The 15893-nt window shown below is 47.7% G+C and overlaps 1 protein-coding gene and 1 long non-coding RNA gene across 9 annotated transcripts in view; one reads left to right on the top strand and one right to left on the bottom strand.

Moving 5' to 3' along the window:
* The window catches only part of Mapk4 (mitogen-activated protein kinase 4), a 149467-nt gene extending 137593 nt beyond the window's left edge, over positions 1-11874 (bottom strand). For 2 of the 8 annotated variants that reach the window (XM_008772167.4, XM_063277525.1), the window contains exon 1: positions 10323-11874. The gene's annotated coding sequence lies outside the window, so the exon portion shown is untranslated. Of the gene's footprint in view, positions 1-9214; positions 9708-9855; positions 10253-10322 lie in introns of those variants that run through there. The other 6 variants (XM_063277523.1, XM_063277524.1, XM_008772166.4 and 3 more) reach the window with 5 other exon arrangements.
* Positions 11581-14490, top strand: LOC120098291 (uncharacterized). Its single transcript, XR_005496464.2, has 2 exons — positions 11581-11715; positions 11869-14490. It is a non-coding gene; the product is annotated as an uncharacterized LOC120098291 (long non-coding RNA).
* The last annotated feature ends 1403 nt before the right edge of the window (positions 14491-15893 follow it).

The raw sequence follows: 15893 nt of genomic DNA on the forward strand, positions 1-15893 counted from the left end.
ATCATGTAAGGAAAGAACTGACTGAGTAAGCTGTCCTCTGATCTCACACACACACATGTATGCACACAGATATAGACACAAACAACAATTAGTTAACGTTAAGTTTTAAAACAAAGCTTTCTAGAAGCTCCAGAGAGCTAAGGAGACAGGGAACGTTGCAGCCATAAGATTCTAGGAAGAAGACTGAGGCATGTGTGTTTAGCATCCGGGCCATTTTGTCCCAGGAGTAGCAAGGCACTTGATCTAGGAGGTCAAAGCTGAACAGCAGCACATTGACAGCCTGTCTTAGGGTTTCCACTGCTGTGAAGAGACACCACTACCAAGGCCATTAAAGGCAAACATTTAACTGAGGCTAGCATACAGTTTCAGAGGTTTAGTCCATTATCATCACGGTAGGAAGCACGGCAGAGTTCAGCAGACCTGGTGCTGGAGTGGGAGCTGAGTTCTGCATCTTGATTCAGAGGCAGCCAGAAGGAGACTCTCTCTTCCACACTGGGAGGAGCCTGAGCACCAGGAGCCCTCAAAGCCCGCCCACACAGTGACACACTTCCTCCAACAAGGCCACACCCCCTGACAGTGCCTCCTCCCACCAGCCAAGCATATTCAGACCACTAACAGCCCCATGAGATCAAAAGGCCAGGGCCTCTGCTTTATATCAAAAGCAGCAGTCTAAAGAGCAAGGGAATGGGAACAAGTAAGGACAGAAATTAATCTCGTCTACTTTCATGTCATCTGGGGGACCTAGAGTGTTCCGAGCTTCCGAAGAGACAATTTTCCTGCAACCGCCCAAAGAAATCCTATGTGAGCCACTTAAAAATCCGTTTTAGAACACTTGTCATATTTAGCAGTAGCAGCCAAAGCTTCAATTCATGTCATCAAATGTGAAATATCACTAATTATAGGATACATGATTAGTTAATGTATCAGGGAAAAATAAAAATGCTACCAAACATAAAAGCAAGAATGTATTATAAAAAGATTCTGTAAAAATATCTCGATTTCAGAGATGAAAATGTAGAAATATTTACATTTTAAGATATCAAATGTGGTGTTAATATAGACATAATTTTTTTTTTTTAAAGTCAGGGTCTGACTATGCAGCCCTGGCTGACCTCAAACTCATGATTGTCCTGGTTCAGCCTTCCAAGTGCTGAGATCACATGCTTGTGCCAATATGTTGAGTCACACAAATATTTTTTTAAAGTCATATTCAGCACTCATTCAAAGATTAACCAACAAAACAAGGGAACATAATAACATAAACATGAACCAGCAAGAAAATCAGAACATGCAACGGATAGGAAGAGCAGGTGCTCAGTAGGTATTACAAAGGGGAAATCCCAGACATAGAACGCAAAATACCAGCACACAGATACGAAAGCTGGACTTAGCCTAAGAGCCAGGTGTAGTGATGCATAGCTGTAACCCTGGCAGGAAATGTGGGAAGACCAGGGCTAAATCGGAGGTCAGCTGTTGTTGTAAAAAATATAAAAATAAAAATGTATTGTGGTCTTTTACCCGCTAGGTCCTCACCACAGTGCCCCAAGATATCTGCTAGATTATCTTGGCGGAAACACATCCCAGCCGCACACTTTCCTACACTCAAACCCTCACATAAAAGAACACACAACACAATAATCTTAGATCCAATTGGTAAGATATAATTGCTCATTTAAACATACTATGCCCGGTACTATCCATCCCTTGAGAACATTAATAACAACCTGTAAATACACAGAGCAGAATCTTAACATCACCTGCCATCTTGTCCTGCCACGTATTCTCAGCCCCTCTCCTCCGCCCTGTCTCCTCCTCTCTCCCCTAGTCTCCTCCTCTTCCTTCAAACTTCTCTCCCGCCCATCCTTCCTTCTCCTCCAATGACAGGCCTCCTTCTATCCTGTACCTGCCTCACCTGTGACATCATCCTACAGTCAGCCTAGGCTTTTAGCAAGACTTTGTCTCAAAAAAAAAAAAAACAATAAAACTTACAGGGGTAGTGGAAAGAAGTGTTAAAGGCGGTATGGCTTCATGTTAAAGCCATGCTGTTGAAAGAGAACTAGAACTCTACAAATGAAATTCAGGGATTGAGACTGAAACTGCAAACACATAAATTCATCCCGGATTAGACATAGCTGAAGGAGACACTGGGCCTTGGAAGACAGAACTCTTCGGAATGAAGCTAGAAGAGACTGTTTAAAGTGGGGGTAGGGAGAGGGGGAGTGGAAACACAGGAATCCGTCTAAGAGAAGTCACAGCAAATTTAGGATGGCAAATTGACCTCGCACCACAAAAATGCTCCCACAGATAAGCAATCGAGTTTGGAGACAGTTGCCAATATTCCCCAGCCTAACTTTCTTCTGTTGGGGGTTGGTTTTGTGCACTGAATATTCAGTTGCTGCTTTCTGTGCCCCGAGCTCTGGTCACAGTCAGACACTAGCATTGCGGTGAGTATTTGAACCATCTCCTGGATCAGTGTTGTATAAAGAACGCTCCCAATTATCTCTGACTGGTAATAAAGAGCTGTCCAGCCTATGGCTGAGCAGAGATAGGCAGGCTGGACTTCCCATTCCAGCTAGGGGCTCCAGGGAGAGGGAAGGAAGAAAAGGACTGTGAGAAAAGAAGATGGAGAGACCAGGAGGATTTGCCATGAAGTCTCCATGAGAGAGCAGACATGAGGTCACACATGGACCAGAGCAAGCCAGGGAAAGAAAGACCAGATAGAAAAGTGACAGGGCATTAGGGAGTTAGAATAGCTCAGAATCTGCCCAGCCTAGGCTTAAAGCTTGGTAATAAACTTAATAAGTCTCTGTGTCAATTCTTTGGGAGCTAGGATAAGGCTATCTTTGAATTAATGTCTATACTTTTCTTTTTTCTTTTTTTTAAAGATTTATTTATTTATTATATATGAGTACGCTGTAGCTGTCGTCAGACACACGAGAAGAGGGCATCAGTTCTCATTACAGATGGTTGTGAGCCACCAAGTGGTTGCTGGGATTTGAACTCAGGTCCTCTGGAAGAGCAGTCAGTGCTCTTAACCACTGAGCCATCTCTCCAGCCCTGTCTATACTTTTCAAGTCCATGAACACAGCCAAGGCAGATCCCTCGCCCGCAACCGCACCGTGGTTCAAATCACAGATCAAATCACTCACAGCAACAAAGTCTTCCATAAGAGCTGTGACCGGAAGTGTGTGTGAATTTGGACGTTTATCTTTTCTGTCTGCCACTTTTCACTCCGTCGGCTGTTGTAGGGATGAAGCCCAGCAAAGGTTCACTGTGTGCTGGTCTTCTCACCCTGCCCAGGCCCTAGGAATGACCTTCAGCAAGCCCTCCTTAAGCTTTGAATGTTGGTCTTCATGAGGTGCATCTCCCTCTTAACCTTCTTCAGTGATTCATAAGCAGCTCCTCCACTCTGGATAAGCTTGACACTGAGATTCTGGCATTGCAGATTAGTTTAGATTATTAGATACAGTTTTCAGGATTCCTATTTTACCTTTGAAATCTGAGGCATTCTTGGTTTTTTTCTTTCTTTTGAGAAATGGTCTTATATACAGGTGTTGCTGTTTAATCACACAGACACACACACACACACACACACACACACACACACACACACACACAAAGTAACTCACCAAAATGCAACTGTAATCGACAACTCATTAATTCTATCAATCAAATATAGAGACACAGACCACTGCGCACTGTCAATAGTATGTATGAGTAAACTCCACCGCTGACAGGATGCTACCAACAAGAGTTTAAAAAAGGCCATGCCCCCTTCATAAAGACACTTAATACGGTGTTCTCAGGCCCTTGGCTAAGTAATTTCTCTGTGAATATGTCACAGGAAAAAAAACCAATAACCCAGGCTGTCGAAAGAGTACAGGCACAATGACTCAGTTGGGAGAACTTGCAGAGAAATTTAATATCCCCTAATAGTAAAGTGTTGGGATAAATTAAGGAACTTGTAAATACCGAATTACCCATCCGCTAAAATTATATTTACCAGGAGTTTGAATCATAGATATCATTTGTTCTAGTATTACCTGGAAGAGGATTAAAATTAAAATTACACACACAATGTGGTCTCAGTTATATTTTTAAACGAGCCAAGGAAACCACTAAAAAAGGTGGAAAAAAAGCCAACTACGAATTGGGTGAATTCGTTTTACTTGATGCTTCCATAACTGTGCATTACTTTCCTAAACAGAGACATAAATATTAACACTCACGTCAATCACTGTGAAATATCTTAAAATAAGCTCGATAAAATAATTCCATCCACTCGATACAACTGTCGGAGCTTTCCCGTGGTTGTTTTCAGAACTAGGCTTGTGTACACACATCGCTGGCACCAGTGTAATTAGCTTGAATCTGTGAGCTGCTTTCTCAGAATGAGACGCTCTGGAAGGAAGGCAAGTAAGTAATTAAAACCTTTTTCCTGCCTCCTGAATGTTCCACCAACAAGCTCTGGCAACCAGGAAGACAGAGGAGTATCCCAGGAGCACGGAGCATGGAAAGACCTGGTAAATTCCCAGATGCCAGCGGGCCCCAGCCTCCTCGGGGAACCTCTCTGTAACTCTGGCAAGCATTCTAACTGCTCACTGCCTTGGTTTCCTGGCCTACATGATGGGTAAGAAGGGTTGATCAGGGGACCCTTAAATCTCCTTGCATTCTGTTTTCTGGAGAGAAAAAAAAAAAACCCTCAATAGATCTCAACTCTTTCAAGTGCTCATATAAATTGTCAGTTTAAAAGTAAAAGGAATAATATTTTCTTAATGTCCCCTAAGAGCAAATCTTCCTGTTCTGGGTTCTTTGTTGTTGTTGACACAGACATTGATACATTGACTGATTAACCTCACAGAGAACCAGCTGTATCAATGTCATGAAACTAGATTGCTCTAAACTAAGGCGAAAGATCAATTAATTTACTAACGAATTCACTTAAAAACCTAAAATATGGTTTTTAAAGTTTTATTATTTTGCTCACGGGTGCTTAAACTGCTTTGCCCCCCTCGTCCCCCAAACATAAGAGGATGAATATTTCCCACTTGGTCTGTCTTAACCCACGGAATTCCAAAAGAGAAATCTAAATCGACGAACTCTTACCGAACCTTTTCAGAGACCATTCCATGACCTGAAGACACGCTCCATTCACTTTCCGAAGCAACAGGTTGGACTCTTCTCCTGCCACCTTACGAGGTACAAATGTAGCGCCCATGACCGCAACTCAGACTCTGCTTAACTGTAAACTAACCTCCTCCTCTTGCCATCCTACAGAGATGCTGTTGATGCTGGGGCTGACAAGCAGGTTGAATTCTTGGTTTTAAAGCAAAAGTGAGCAGAACTACGGGCAACTCGGGAGTCTTTGATCACCTTTCTATGATGTAAGCTAGCACCGGCCAACCTCCTCTAAGCTCCTGCTGGTCCCGCACAAAGAAAGTTTTTAGTACCCTACACAGGCTTGCTCCCCACGCAGAGATGGCTTTAACAGGAAGCAAACTGAAGCTTAAATTCACAGCCTCATACTTGATTGTCCAAGAACGCATCCGAGGCTGGCCATTTTGCTTTTTTTTCTTTCTTTCTTTTTTCTTAAATGTTATTTATCTATTTCATGTACATTGGTGTTTTGACTGCATGCATTCTGTGTGAGGGTGTCAGATCCCCTGGAACTGGAGTTACAGACAATTGTGAGCTGCCGTGTGGGTGCTGGGAATTGAACCGGAGTCCTCTGGAAGAATAGTTTTTAACCACTGAGCCATCTCTCCAAGCTCCTTGCCTTTTTCTTAAATAGGTCTCTCCAAACTACACAAGCAGATCCCTGCCAAACTCAGCCTCCACCCTCACTTTCCTACCCTGCTGTTGCCCGCCAGCTGCGGTCCAAGTAGCAGGTTCAGGTGTTGCTCTGGGGTAGGCTTTGCTGCCAAAGATGGTTCTGGTACCCACACTTCTGGTACACACGTTAGATCTACATGAGACAGGAAGAATCGCTTCAAAACTGAACTCAGCAACATGATTACTGAATTTGAGTATGTGTGCTGACAGGGAACGTTAGTTCTGATCTGAAATTATTGACATGGAAAGTGCTACAAAGTTAGTCAGACATTATCAAGTCGCCTTTACTGAAAAAGATTCAAGTGACACTAAATAAAGCCTTTCCCAGAGAGTTATGTTACAGCACGATACATAATATCCAGTACTCTGAAGAACAGTGGTCCTCAGGGAGTGACTCTTCTCCCAGGGGACATTTGTTGATATCTGGGGATGCTTTGGGTTGTCACCGTTTAGAAAGGGTAGCTAGACAGGACCTCCAGCATCCGATGGGTAGAATCCATGGACAGAACTAAACACTAGACAAGGTATTCCTGTGAGGAAAGCGGCTCCTATTCCTATAACAAAAAAACCCTCAAGTCTGAGAGCGGCAGTTAGGAATCTGTCTTGAGGTAATGGGAGTACAAGGAGACAGAGACTCTCATTGTAAAACAACCAATCTGTAGACCTTGGAGAGGAGCACGTGAAGGCTCTGAGAGTCGGCTCACAGAGAACTACGGTCTGACATCCACTACCACCCCATTATAAAAGGCAATGACGCCTCTGAAGGGGACACGGAAATTGTACTCGAAAGCCTTGGCTCTCCACCTTCCTAATAATGTAGCCTACTAATACGGTTCCTCACGCCGTGGGGACCCCCCCCAACCATGAAATTGCTTCGGTGCAACTTCACAACTGTAATTTTGTATTTACAGTTGTGAGTCATAATGTAAATATCTGATATACAGAATATCTGATGCGTGACACGCACCCGCTCCCACCGAAGGCTCATGACCCACAGGTTGAGAACCACTGCTTCAAGGAGAGGGAGCTGGGTGTGGTGGAGCATGTATGGGACCCCAGCACAAAACAAGCTCTGAAAGGAAAACCTCAATCTCAAGTTCAGGATAGGTGAGCATAGGCTACATACTACGTAGGGAGAACTTGTGCAAAAACAACAACAACAGCAACAACCAAAGATTGAAGCCTCCAGAGGTGTATAGATCATGGCACTGCGAGGAGGACCCAGGACTAGGTGTTATCGTTTCAAGAGCACCAGGAAAGTCACCCTGCCAGCCCAGTAACTTCTAGCCCTGGCATCCCCAGAACCACAGAGGCAGCTTTTCTTTCTCTGATGAGGCTTAAAGAACAAAGACCCCTGAAGACGGAACCGTGACCTACATTCACATTCAGGACAAAGTGGTGGGTAACTGGTTGTTTTCCCCTGAGACCAGTTTTCGTACAGCGCAAGGCCTGCCTGGAGGAGCTGAAACTGGTGACAAGGACGGGAGGACCTGAGGAGGGAGGGAAAGGGTGAGGAAATGAGCAGGAGACGCTGAAGATTCACCTACTCCAAAGACGGGCAGCCCTAGCATGCAGAAGAGGATGCTGGGAGCCAAAAGAGGCACATTCCTGGCCTGAGGAAGATTACAGCCAAGCTCAGCTCAGGTGAAAACACTTCAGGAATGCTTGAAACAATGGAGGAGGGGTGCAGGGCTGGCCAGCTGCTGGGGCCACTAGAGGATCCCCTGGAGCCTCAAACTGAGTGGTTCCCACACTTACACCTGACGGCCCAACACGAAGTCTCTCGGCTTCACATTTCTGGGGAATGGATGGGAGCCCTCCTGATGGACACCTAGTCCCTTCTAAGGGTTCTAAAAGCTGGTCTGTTTGCCTGATACCTTTGCTGACTGCTATTTCCCTCGACTGGAATCTTGTGTCATCATCACCTTAGCTTTCTCTGCTGTTGGTCTCCTTTGGTTTTCCTCCCCTTTCCTCACTACCGAGCACATTCACTTGGATCTCACCACGTTGTCTATGAAGAATTTCTAACAGGTCTACTTCCAGAAAAGACTGTCGGGGTGGGGGCGGGGGAGGGGGGGTGAGGGTCCAAGTTCATAACAAAGATAGCGCCACATAGTTTTAAAAGAATTTAAGATGGAAATCAGAAACAATTTTAAAGAGAAAAAGTTTACGGCACCAAGAAGCTGGGATTAAGCAGTTATCAGAAACTGTTAGAAATCAATGTCAAGAGACAGACATACAGAACAAATGGAAACTCTGCATTTCCGGTTTTAAAAGAAAGCCGCAATTCTGTAGATTTTTTTGGGTTTTTTTAAGCATGTTACTAGATTTCCTTTTTTGGTGCCCAAACTGCCATTTTACTCCTCATGAACTGTCACAGGTCCTGCAGGACAAGAACTGTGTCTTAGATTACATTTTGGAGTATCAATAACAAAGAAGCACTTAAATATTTGCCATTCTATTGAGAATCAAGATCTGGGGCTAATTCTTCAAATCTCTTAACAGGTCTCTCGGACCATTTGTAGGGTTAAGATTAAGGACACTGCCTTGGCCCTGGTATCCGTGTGAGCTGCCTGGCTGAAGTAAGTGTAGCTAGCCCTATCTTTCCTCCTTCTTCACTCTGTCCTTTCTCAGTTGGCTGTCCACCTGTCTCTCTTTCTCCTACTTAGATTCCACTTCTTAGCACTAGGGCTTTGCCACATAAAACTTTGTCCCATTCTCTGTTATAATCAGCAAAGTTCTCCCTCCTTATTCTGCCGTTTTCCTGTCAGACCAACTCTCAAGCATTCAAGCCCAAATTGCCTGATGTGGAGAGACAGGTCCTTCTCACTCCACGCCATAATCTAGAAAGTTAAAATGCAGTTTTCTCCGGAAGTTGAAGACCCATTATATGCTTCCCCTTCTTGTCTCTATCTACTTCGCCCCCGACCACCACACCACACTCCCACCTCTGCCTCTCCTGCCCTCGCAGTATATTGGGCTACCATTTGGCCAAAAAACGTCCTTTACAGATTAGGTTCTCCTTGAATAATGATTCCAGAAACAGGGTCATCAAAAAATCGGAAATACTCAACAAGTACCTGTCAGTAAACTGAAACCGTCATGGCATATCCGTTTTGCGCATAGTAGGTGTTTAACAAGCATCTCTGAAATGAAGACAGTTGTCCTGCACACAGTAGGCCTCCAGTAAAGGGCTACAAAAACCGAACAGCAGGCAACAGTCGTTCTTAGAGAACCTGGCAGAGATGACATTAATCAAAACCCAGGCACAGTTCCATGAATGGAAATGCACGTCTCGAGGTAGCGCTTTCGAGAGTGCAGGAGAGGCGCGTGACAGCGCGGCCGCGGCAGGAATCGCGCTCTTTTGGGAAGCAGTACCTACCTCCGCTCCGGGGTATTGATGGGCGAAATCTTGGGGCTAGAAAGAGCCTCTTCCAGTGATTGTCCCTTCAGGGTAGCACCTGGAACTCTCACCACAACCCCCTCTTTGGGTAACCAACCATCCGGGTTTCTCAAAGGAATCGAGAGTAGCAGGGAGAACAAAAGCAAAAGCCCGCTGGGCTTCCGATTCTTTTCTGATGGAGATCAAGCCGGCCGGAGGCAGAGGGAGCCGGTCGGGACTGAGCAGTGATGTCAGCCCCCAGTCGCTGCCCGCACTGCCCTCCCTCCCCAACCGTTGCGGGCTCAGTGCAGTCCAGCGAGGGGAAACAGCTAGGTCCTCTCCCTCCCAGGGCCACCGACCCACAGAAGAGGCGCCTCTTTCGGGTGCGGCCGGGACAAAACGCGAGGCTAACCCTTGAACAGAGAAATAAACTGGAGGAGAGGCTAACAGGGAACAGAACCAGACCCCCAAATCCAAATCTGAACTCGAGAACCGCCCCTCCGCCACCCCGAACGCGCGCTGTCCCCAAGGGGTGGGGTCCCCTCGTGGAGCCCAGCCCCTTGGTCGTCTTCCCTAGCACACACCCACGGAAGAGCTCAGCAGCAACCTTCCCAACCAAACTGGGGAGCCAGGGACAGTACCCGCGCACGGTGCGCGGAGGAAGAGGTCACCGAGGGCGGCCGGGGTGGGTCCCACCGGAGACAGTGGCCGGCGCTCCGAAAGTCGCGAGTTGGGTGTCTGCTCGAGCTTGGGGGGCGGGGGGACGGAATCACGGGTCAGGTGAGGCTGGGGTGCAGAGTGAACCGGGAAGTCCCGGTCCTTGCAGTTCCCAGCTCCCCGGAGCCGGCGGAACTCCGGGAGGAGCGGGCAGCTAGAGAAAAAAGCGGGCGAGCAGGGAGCCACTCACCGAGGCAGACGGAGCGCGGCGGCCCTTTGTCTGCGGCCGCGGCGCCGGCGCTCTCCGCCCGGTTGCACCAGCCCTGGCGCGGCCGAGCTCCCGCCGGCTCCCCGACAGTCCGGCTCGGGCTCGGGCCCGGCCCCCGCCCGTACGGCCCCCGCCGCGGCTCCGCCCCCAGCCCCGCCCCTGCCCTGGCCCACGGGCCCCCACCTGCTGCGGCGGGGACAGCTGGAGCCCGGGCAACCGCACCCGGGACCATCCAGCTGGGACCCGGACCGGGAGGCGGCTTCTCCTGAGCAGCCGGCCTTCTGCACCTCCTGCGTGGACGCCCGAACCGGGGGCAGCCTGGCCTTCCCGCCGGGCACCTGCTCTTCAGAGCCCCTGTCGCTCTAGCCGCGAGTCCTCACTCCTGCAAGGGTTGGAGGTCCCCTCAAAGCCCGGTCCCTGAGGAAGGGATAGCGGGATGTGGAGGTCTCCCTGAGCTCCCTGAGCTTTGCTTCGGGCCAGCCTCTTCTACCAAAACCGCTGAGACTGAGGGCGGGGAGAAAGAGCCGGTTGGAACTGGACCGCTCCAGGCAGGGGAAAACCTGAGTGGGCGGGAGCCACCCTTGGCCGAGGGTCTTGGGGACGGGGAGCTCAGGTCACTAGAGGGCCTTGCGTGTGCAGCAGATCGCCTGGGCTGCGCATACGTCCTGGTTCGCGGGGTCCAAGTAAAACTCACAGATGGGAACCGAGACTTTGGTAGCCAGAAAAAAAAAAAAGCCTTGGACCCCAAACTTTGCTAGAGACTGGTGTTTGAGCTGTCTTCCAGCAGGTAGATGCGTCACTGTGTGACCACAACCCTTTAAAAACGGGAAGCTGCTTTCCTAAGAGGGGGTGGAGGGGATGATGAACTAAATATTGAATAATGAGGTCACCAGTAGCTTTGGTTGCCAGTGAACCCTCCCTCCTCCCAACCGAAGCACCCAGAGAGTGGGGGCTGCGCTTGTACACTTCACCAAGTGTAACGTATCGTGTGTTTATTTCTGCCACTTCCTGAGCCGGAGAGCGGTACAATTTCTGGTGCCTAATTATTTGGGTTGTATAACCGCACCAAGGGTAACATGGATAAAGATGTAAAACTCAGAAACTGTGGGATTGTATTGGAAGCTGTGACCAGTGCTCAACTCGGTGGTAGTCCTATAAAGGGAACAGATGGTCGCTGTAGTCGCCGCACAGATATCACTGTCATTAATCCTGTGTACGTAGGTAGCCACGAGGTTTGGAACTAACTATAGCTAGGTTAGAGAGAGGAGTTACCTGGACTTGCACTGATCTAAAAGAGGAGGCGAGGACAGTGATGGTGTCTGTCTGTAGCCAGACATCTCAATGCGCCTTCCCTGGAGAACATTTTAACATTCTGCTTACTTAATTTTCATTACAAATAAGAATTATCAATTCAGCAAATGTGCATAAATATGAAGTGTTCTGTGTTGATGAATTCTCTTTTATAACATCTCTGCTAGGAGGGAAGAAAAAGAGGCCTCAAGATGCTTGTTTTATGCAAAAGAGACGGAAGGGCAAATGTCCCCCGAAGTAAATGCATGTATCAGCTGAGGGCCTGGTGAGTGGGCACCGGGAGTGTGACCCAAAGCAACTGGAGGTCTCGGAGTCTCCCTTCTGTGTGTTTTAGCTCAGAGTCTGGGGTCTGGAAACCACTCCTTACGACAGTGTGCTTGCCCATGTGAGTAATTTATCTCTTCCATTTGGCGACTAGGGAAATGTAATTTTCTCCACGTGATGAGCCTGAGTGACTGGATCATGCGTCTCGAATGGCCCTCCTCCAAACTGTGGGATGAGAGACCATGAAATATGCATTTGAATATCAGGGTTCACTGCTGCAGAACGCCAGGGGCGGAACAAGAGCCAAGAGCCTACCTAGGCTTCTCCCATCAGGTTTGGTTATGGGGTCTTCCCCCTGCGGATGCTGCTCTTAGGAAACAAGTGATGCATCGTGTTCACTCCTCAGGGGAGACTCCTGAAGAAATAGCTGGAGGAGACATGTGTTAATCGCTGAGAGTAACTGCCGGGACAAAGGAGTCATTCTGTCCTGTGCTCCACTGCCTGTGTCTGGACACACCGAATACCTCAGAGGCTAGCCAGGGTGCCAGCCTCTGTGTAGCCCTGGAGGATATGAGAACAGTTAAATACGGTGCCTGCCGAATTCATCTCAGGGCATTCCCTTTGACTTCGGTTTGGGTGGTGAGGAGAACTAAGACCTCCCGACTACCTAACAGTCGCCTCTTGTTCCAGGAGTTGGCATCAGTGAGGGGCAATGTCTTGCATGTGTCCTCTCTCCCAGAGACAAGGACTGGTCAGGCTTGAAAAACCCACGAATCCTTGACTTTAATGGTAGAGCCTCTGAGTCTTTGCAAAGCCCTTTGGACCTTGCCTCCCCTTCCCTCTCCCCTCCCCCTTCTGTCTCTTCTTCCCCTACCCCTACCCCTCCGTCGCCTCCAGGTCATTCTATCACATGCCCCACTGCATAAGTCTGGACACACAGACTCCTGCAGTGGCTAGCCAGGGTACCAACTTCTGTATAACTCCCCTTCCGTCTCTCCCTCTCTCCCTCCCTCTCCCTCTCGTCCTTCCTCTTCCTGTTTCTCCCTGTTCTTCTTTTTCTTCCACCCTCTTTCAGTCTCTCTGCCCCTCTTCTCTCTGTTTTTAGCCCTGTTGGATCTGAAGCAAGTGACACTTGTGAAACGCATACACACACAGACATGCACACACACACACACACACAGACACACACACACACATGCACACATGCAGGCATACACACACACAGACATGCACACACATGCACACATGCAGGCATGCGTGTACACACACACACACACACACACACACACACATACACACACACACACACACACACACAGACACACGTTCAAGCCAATAGGGAAATGAAGCAGACGAGGGATCATTAGAGCTTCAGTCAGGCCTCAGGCCTCAGGCCTACAAATCAGAGGCCATGCCCTCCCCACTGTCCCTTCAGGCTGCTCTAGAAATGCCTTTGTTCTATGGCAGAGATGAAATTCAAGATGTCGGTGCAGACCTGGAGACAGGAGTCAAGGGGCTCTTTGGGTTGCATGGTTTTAACCATGGACTGGCGATTTGAAGTCTTCTCATTCGTCCGAATTACCCAGGAAATGTTCACGTGTACGAAGCAAGAGTGATGTCCTGGTCCACTTACAGAACGTCTCTCTGCTGTCCCGTCTTCCCTCCTACTCCTGTAAACAAACTGTCCTTGCTCTAGGCCTTGGTTGTGAATCAGGGGTAGAACAAGCTTAGGATGCAGGCGTCCCTGGGTTCAATCTCTAACAATCTCTAACAATGTGCCCTCCTCTCCTCTCTGTCCCCTCTAATTTGTTCATTTACCAATAAACAAACACAACTGTCCCTGCTGTATCTGAACAAAATGGCACTTGTGGACACAGTCTCATTCCTGACTCAAGAACATCGTTCTACAAAAGTCCTTCCCTCTCCTCTACCAGTTTACCTCAGGATTACACAGCAGCCATCAAAGGGCCTGCACAATGGTTCAGCAGACAGAGGGATTCCAGCAAAGCCTAGTAACTTGTATTTGATACCCAGAATCTACATAGTAGGAGACAGTCTCCAGGTAGTTGTCCTCTGACTTTTCACCCATGCCCCCTTCCTCCAAAAAACATAAATGTAGTGAAGAATTGTAATGGTTTGTCGCCGCTAACTGTTCCAAAGTAAATCTAGAGCGAGGCATGGTGTCACAGGCCTGTAGTCCCAGAAGTAGAGAGGCAGAGGCAGGGAGATCAAGAGTTCAAGGCCATTGGTGATGTAGGAGTTTGGGGACAAGTGAGACCCTGAAAAATAAAGGTCAAATCCAAAGCAAGACAAAGGATACCCTTAGACCTATCTCTAGCTGTTTCTCGTCTCCCATTGGTCCTTCACAATACAATCAGGCAAACCAAGTTTCTCCTAGTCCATTTTCCACTTCTACATTCTCTGTCTAACCCACTCCTATCACGGGGGCGAAGGACAGCCAGTGACCTCTGTGTCTTTAAAACTAGTGATCTGTTCTTGAGCTTTAAGTGTAGTTCATCTTTCCTTCCTTCTTAAAATATTTTCTCTTTTCTCTCAGCATTCTTCCGATCTGATTCAATCTTACGGGCTTTTCAGGGAACAGCGGATGCCAGCTACTTAGCCCAGCGGACAGCTTACCAAGTAAAAAGCCAAGCTCAAGGCACTGCCAGGAAACTCAAGAACGGGCCAAAGATGCTATCACTCCTGGTAACTTTGTTTTAGAGATTAAATGAAGCAGTGAGATATAAGAAAAATAAATAATAGCTATGGCTACTAACGAGAAATAGGTATGGGTCTTATATATGCTATAATTATGCAACTAAAACGTCAGACACCGGTTTTGGTTTGGTTCTTAAATGCTACTAAAGATACGGCTAGATGATTCGGTGCGTAAGGGCACCCCATGCAGAGCCTGACTGTGCACTGATATTTTTATGCAGGTAAGGGCAGGCACAAGATAAAGCAAGGCCTGTGATTGGCTAGGGAAAAGCAAGGCAGGTACAGAGTTTTGGAGAGAGGAGAAAGGAGGAAGAAGAACCAAGATGGAGATGAACAACTCAGATCCTTGTGGCCTTAAATGGCCATAGGTAGCTATGAAAATCCTACAAGGGATGGGTTATTACAGGACAATTTGTCTTATCTAGGTGGGCAGTTTACGTCATTATCAGTTTGGTTGCGAGTTTATTGGGTGGATGTTTTCTGGAGGGAGAATTTACTGATGTCAATCTGGTTGATAAATTACAAGCTTATTAAGTTTTGATTTTACCAGGTTCTTGGGAATGTGAGCAGAGTTCTCAGCAAGAGAGCTGCGAGACAGGCCATCTCTGCATGGGACTGGCGTGGGAGTGAGCCGCCCTGGGAACTAGAAGGATGGACACTGATGGAGCTAGCCATGGTGCTGAGATCTTAGTAGGGCCCAGAGAGCTGGTGGTAGCGTGGGATGGAAATTGGGTACTTACCAAGTCAGGTGGAGACGTTTTTGCTGATTGAGATGAAAATACCCTGCAGATGCCATGTGGCTGGCTGGTGTTGGCAATAGTGAGGGTTGATATATTTTTAAAATTATTATTATTTACCACTACACCTGAATTCAATCGCTAGGATCCACATAATGAAAAGAGAGAGATCAACTGCTGCACTTTGACCTTTGATCTTCGCATGTATACACTCTAGCACACACACACACACACACACACACACACACACAACATAAAAATTGTAAATGTTACTAGAGTACCACTATGGTAGCACATTCCTGTAATCTCAATGCTTAGAAGTTGAAAAGTTCCTCCATGAGGAAACTGCCCTGCTAGTGCTCAGTGTGTTCTGTCCTTGCCTGGGTTCTCCTCTGGTCACTTCTCTTCCTTTGAGTGTCTCTGAAGCGCTTTTTCCTTGCTTTCTCTTTGGGATAAAGTTTCTTATTCTGGTCAGGCAGTGGTGGCTCACTCCTTTAATCCCAGCACTTGGGAGGCAGAGGGAGGCCGATTTCTGTGAGTTCCAGGACAGCAGTTGATTCATAGGTTTGAATGCTTGGTCCACAGTTTGTGGAACTGTTTGGGAAGGATTAGGAGGTGTGGCCCTTGTTCGAGGAGGTGTGTCATTGGAGGTGGGGCTTGGGTTTCAAAAGACTCCTGCTGTTCCCAATTCTCTCTCTGGCTCTACTTTCAATCAATCCTCAAG

The sequence above is a fragment of the Rattus norvegicus genome, chromosome 18 (genome assembly GCF_036323735.1).
Source record: "Rattus norvegicus strain BN/NHsdMcwi chromosome 18, GRCr8, whole genome shotgun sequence".
Classification (NCBI taxonomy): domain Eukaryota; kingdom Metazoa; phylum Chordata; class Mammalia; order Rodentia; family Muridae; genus Rattus; species Rattus norvegicus.